At 40.5% G+C, this 6,012-nt stretch overlaps 1 long non-coding RNA gene across 1 annotated transcript; it reads left to right on the top strand.

The window, feature by feature from the left end:
- Positions 1–495: 495 nt before the first annotated feature.
- Positions 496–1,498, top strand: LOC310963484. The gene is made up of 3 exons (XR_014593694.1): positions 496–561; positions 1,230–1,292; positions 1,415–1,498. It is a non-coding gene; the product is annotated as an uncharacterized lncRNA (long non-coding RNA).
- Positions 1,499–6,012: the final 4,514 nt, after the last annotated feature.

Below are 6,012 nucleotides of genomic sequence, written 5' to 3'. Positions count from 1 at the left end.
TCAGGGGTTCTAGGTATCTCAAGGATACCAGACTGCGACCAATTTGTTGCATTTTGCGACCAAAATTTGAGAGTGTGCGGCTGATTTTTTCCTTGCTCGACCAAATGTCTCGTCATATCAATATGTAAGTTGCTAAACAGCAACAGACTGAAAGCTCAGCTTTCACAATAAAACTCCCGAGGACTGCTGAAGGGCTGACTAGCACCGCTATCTCATTTTGCCTGCATCTATATAGTTATTCATGTAGATATTTGTCAATGTTGTTATTGATTAGGCTACACGTATATTGTTGCAACATTTAAACTCTTCACTACCATCTCTTGTATTTCATAATTAAAACAATATAATTGAGCCCAGTGCGTGCCACTTTAGGGACGAGGAAGGAAAAAGACAAGTAAATTCTAATCCTGTTGCAAGGGCCAGTTCCCTTATATGATTGCTTTTTGATAACGCCTGCTATGATAAAATTAATCTGATGTTATATTCTGTTTACAGATGACAGTACAGAGAAGGAAGATAGGAGACCAAGAAGACAACAGTGAGGAAGTCCATAATACTGAGGTCAGTGATTTGGGGACTGCTGACACAGGACCAAGGCGCATAAAAAAATTACAGCTTTCCTTCCAGCATGTTTGGCAAGCAAAAAAGAGCATTTCAATCAAGTTGGTTTCAAACATTTAAATGTCTGGAATACTCAGTAACTGACTACACACATGGCTGAGAAATACAATGGGTCAAGAGCGGTTAAGTAATTTGGCTATAATGTCAATTGAGAGGGAGATGCTGGATAATGTTGACCACGGGGAGGTCATAGATACTAAACTAGAAACTAAGGTGTTTCAGACTAACACTTCCATATTCAAAGCACTAAAAAGAGAAGACATTGGATGATGGAGGAAGAGAAAAGATTGAAGAAAATGAGAGGACGAGAGAAGAGATATGTTAGGGAAAATGTATTGTATTTTTAGTTTTTACACAATAAGTACATTCGTAAGTGATGGAGGGAAAGAAGCAAATGAAAGGAGTCAAGCAAGTGAAAGAGGGAAAGCAGGAAACAAGCAAGTGAAAGAGGGAAAGAAGCAAGTCAATGGAGAGCAGCAAGTGATGGAGGGAAAGAGAGGCGAGAATCAGATGGAGAGTTAAAACCGACAGCATGGTGAGTTCGCCTCATCAGAAAATGGTGTGTGCCTGAAATCAGTTTGTTTATCTGTTGTTGTTTTTTTTTTCAGAAGACGTGTGACAGAGAAACATGACTCATGGAGGGAAATGGCAGCAGTCTGGAAAAGTGAAAGGTACAGTAACACTCAATGGCATTTATCTGAAAATTGTCCAAGTGAAAAAAGAAACGTTTTTAAAATATTTCATTAATATGTTCTGTTGTCATTCAGTATACATTTCTTTGTTTTTCTGGCAGAAGATTCAAAGAATGGAAGGAATGAGCATATGGAGAAAAAAGAGCAGCAGAGACAGAGGTGCAACACAACACAGTAGGGGTGGAAGGAAAAATAAAATACCAAAAATTAAACTGACTCCTGTAATGTGCTTTTTTTTTTTTTTTTAAATATGGCTCCTGCTATAGTCTGTAGGCATCATCACTCAACTTTTTCACATGGTCTGGTGTTTAAAAAAACACTTTTTAAAAATTGAGGGGGAATATGACTTGGCTTCAGTGCAAGAAGTCTCTTGAATGTGGGGTCCCACAAGGAAGCTGCCTCGGACCTCTTTTATTTTCCATTTTTACTAATGATATGCCGTATGTGCTCAATAAGACAACATTGACCATGTATGCAGATGACTCTACTCTGTATTATGCAGCACCTACATGCTCAGAACTTAATCAGGTTCTGTCTTGTGAGATTACTGAATTATTTAACTGGATTAAAACAAATAGACTTATCCTAAATATATCAAAAACGACGGCAATAATATTTGATTCTAGAAGTAGATTATCACATAATCCAACAATAAATGTGCAATTGAACGGCCAGAACATTCAGCAAGTAAAAACTGTAAAACTCCTTGGACTCTGGCTTGATTGCACATTATCATGGTCTGATCATATCAACAAAGTTGTGGGCAAGATGGGTAGAGCTGTTGCAATTACACTTAAATGTGCACCATTCATCAATTTGCAGTTGCTAAAAAGTGTTGTTTGTACATTGGTGCTATGCCATTTAGACTATTGTTCTGTTGTATGGGCTGCTGCATCAAACTGTTTGCTAAAACAATTACAAGTGGCTCAAAACAAAGCTGCAAGACTGGTTCTTAGTTGTTCCACAAGAACTAGTGTTACTGTGATGCATGAACGTCTTGGTTGGCTGACGGTCGAGCATAGACTATCTGCAAACATTTTAATATACTATCACAGAATTATTAATACCAAAACTCCTGGATCTTTTTATGATAAAATAACATATTGCTCAGATTCACATTCGCACTACACTAGAGGGGCGGATAGTCGACAAATAGCATTACCACTACCCAAATCAAACTCAATGAAAAGGACTTTATTTTATAGGGCAACTGTTCTTTGGAACAATCTACCTGTTATGATTTGCGATACAAAGGGAAAATTTGGTTTTAAAAAGAGACTAAGAAGGTTTTATTCATTTTAATTGTTTGACTCAGCAAGGATTGTCCTGTTTATTAATGTATGAACGGAATTTTATCCTTCAACTTTTTTATTATTTTTATTGTTTTTATTTATTTTTATTATTGTTCTTAATTTTAAGCTCTTTATTTATTGTTGTGTTTTTATTTTTTTTATTTGTTTCTTATTTTTGGCTAAGGTTGTGACCTTGCCAAATTAAGTGAGTAAAACTGTTTTATGACCTCGGTGGACCCCAGGAAGACTAGCTGTCGTCTAGGCGTCAGCTAATGGGGATCCTTTTCAATAAATTCAAATTCAAATTCAAATTCAGTCAAAAAATTTATCTGTAAGTGCATCATCCTGTTTCTATCAATACAATATAATTTTATTTTGACACATTTTGAAGTCCATAATGGCAGTATTTGTCTGTAGACAAGATGCAATACGGCTCAAGAAATCATAGAATTTTTTTTTTCCCACGTAGGATCCCCTAGACTTCCCTATAAGGTTCTGGGCTCAGCCCCAAATGTTCTCAGTCCCAAGAAATGCCCCTAGCGACGTGTCTTTTCTGTCAGTAAACGTGACATTAGGCACGCATGTGTTTCAAGAAGAAAAAGAAAGCACAAGCAGAAAATAACAATGACACAAGTAAGGACAGGAATTAAGAGAAATAAAACACAAAACCAGGTAAACCAGTGAGAGTAGCAGTACAGGATGCTTTGGACTCAGATTCAGACGAGTTTACCCGTGATCCGTGATCCTGTAGATCCTGAAGGTACTGAGACAGTTAGGGTAAATTGACAATGGCTGAAAATGGTCATAGATAGAGGAAGTGGTAGAAACTTTATAGAAGACCTGTATAAGAGAACAATGTCAAATAGAACAAAACTGAAACCAACCAAAAAGAGATTCTATGCCTATGCTCAGACTACTCCACTTAAAAGTGTAGGTTACATTGAGGCAGAAATTAGATGGAAAGGGCAACATAGTCACAGACGACATACATGTGCTAGAAGGACATAAATTATTGCACTTAAATTAAATAAACTAATAGACTACCACTCAAGCAGTTCCCCCTGTGTTATTTTTGTGATTGCAACAGGACTACATTTAAACGTACGCACTGACCCGAGCAGCAATGTTCTCCCACGCCATCTCCCTCTCTTTTGCTGCTGCAGCGGTGCTACACAAAACTCACTGTATGAGCGCATTAATATTTCCAATTCCAGTAGTAGCGTAGCACGCCTCTTCCCCGTTGCCATGGTGACTCGTCGAATCAGGGCTCCATTGATGCTGTCTTTTTATACTTGTGGTGCACGCGCTTAACTCCAGGTCAAACTACTCCGAGTTGTACAAACTAACGCAAATCTGCTGTTCTGGAACTGAAAACTCAGAGTTTCCTATCTTAGAGTAGATCAACTCAGAGTTCAGGGTTAGACTCAGAGTTTGTTGAACCTGCTTTGTCAAACGGACCCCAGCTCGAACTAACAACTAAACTGAACTTCCGGGGTCTCCTCCCTAAACAAACAGTGTTTGACCCCTTAAAGACACATGAGAATAATAGTAAAGACTAAAACATAGAAATAGTATTAATAATTATTCCAGAACAGATATTAAATTCAATTCAATTCAATTTTATTTATAGTGCCAAATCATAACAAAAGTTATCTCAGGACACTTTACAAAGACCACACTCTATGACTTATTTATGATAAACATAGACCCAACAATTTCCCCTGTAGAGTACGGTGGCAACGGAAACCTTCCCTATTACAGGCAGGTACGTCAGACCAATAAATCATAAATAAATTTTTTTTTTTTTCCTCAGCTCAGATGAATAGAATACATTTATAAAACCCTCCACCTGCGTTAGAATGCACGCTCTATCGATACAGGTCACCTATGCACATCAGACTATAAAAAGTGTCAGGCTCCAGTAAAGGCCTTTGACCAAACAGAGAACAAGAATACTTCAGATAACACTGTGGCAGTGGATGATAAAAAGTTTAAATAAAATAAAGCTGTGAAAGAAATATATAATACCTAATTGAAATCCACATGCAGACGAGCTTTCAGTGCTTGGCACGAAGGCCGACCAAAGACAAACTGAATTCACATAACAGTGTGAGCAGGCACAAAACAGGATGAAGACACAGGTATTTAGAAAGCATCAGAAAACACCAGACCTTGAGTCAACATGTCCACAGTGTGTTAAAACAACCACATAGCGAGTCCTGTTCAAAACTTTGACAGACAGAAAATTGGCAGCACGTCAGGACTTTAACTGTTAACGAGGCGGTCTAAAAATAATATAAAATATATAAACTCCGGTCAGTCCGGGGCTGTTATAGCACAGCGACACACTCAGCACCACACCAACTCACGGTTATCCAGACAACATGACAGCGGCTGGTCTGCGGTGAAATCAACAGCTCTCCCGCGATCATCAGGGCTCCTCTGTGCGGGTGGATGTTATGAAGGCTTTTGCCTCGGTGACCGTAGAGAGCCTTTTCCTGCCTCCGTCCTTCATCGTGATGACCAGCCTCGCGGGGACCAGCAGCGCGGGTCTGAAGCCCAGGTTGTAAAGCTCCGACATCACCTCTCTGTATTTCTGCTGCTGCTCCGCCACCTCAGGAGCGTAGTCCTCGTAGATGGCGATGCGAGACCCTTTGTATTGTAGCTGGCCTCCCCTGGCGCGGGCTTTGCATATGATTTTCTCCTTCACCTGGTACCTGTGCAGCCTAATGATGACTGCCCGTGCTCTCTGCCCCGGCTTCGGTTTCTCAGCTAGTGTGCGGTGAGCACAAACTCCAAACTCCAGCGGTGATTCCAGGAAGCTTTCCCTGAAAACCCCAATGAGCAGCTCTGCGAAGAAGGCTGTGGGCCACTGACCTTCAAAAGATTGTGGTAATCCAATCACTCTGATGTTATTGCGCCGGCTTTGGGACTCCAGGTCGCTGACTTTAGCTAGCAGCTTAACATTGCTCTCTGTTAGCGCGGCACAGGAGGCCTCTAGCATTAGCAGACACTTGTCCTGTAAATTTGCATTTACCTTGAGAGAGCCTATCTTCACACTGTGGCGGGGACGTGGTCCAGCTTTGCTTCGAGCGTTGAAATGGAGGCTTTGAACTTGGCAGAGAGGGATTTGATCTCGCGGGGAGAGGGCTGCACGGTGATGCTCCAAGAGGTTAGTAATGGCCGCCATGCTAATCTTGCCACCTGCCTCCTCTGCAGAGCTAGCCTTCGCCCCCAGGCGTTTTACATTCTGTCTGGTCGAATGTGTCGGCATCTTTTGGTGGTGTATCTGTTAAACGAGACGAATATTACTATTGTTGTGACTTTCGGGGTCCTGAAACGTGAAATTATCAAAAGTTGCAGGAGCAAGACTCAACCCGTGTCTACTCCATCTCAGCCAAACAGAA

Source organism: Echiichthys vipera, assembly GCF_963691815.1.
Source record: "Echiichthys vipera genome assembly, chromosome: 21".
Taxonomy (NCBI): Eukaryota; Metazoa; Chordata; class Actinopteri; order Perciformes; family Trachinidae; genus Echiichthys; species Echiichthys vipera.
Note: the sequence above shows the minus strand (reverse complement) of the source record. Positions and strands in the feature narration are given on the sequence as shown.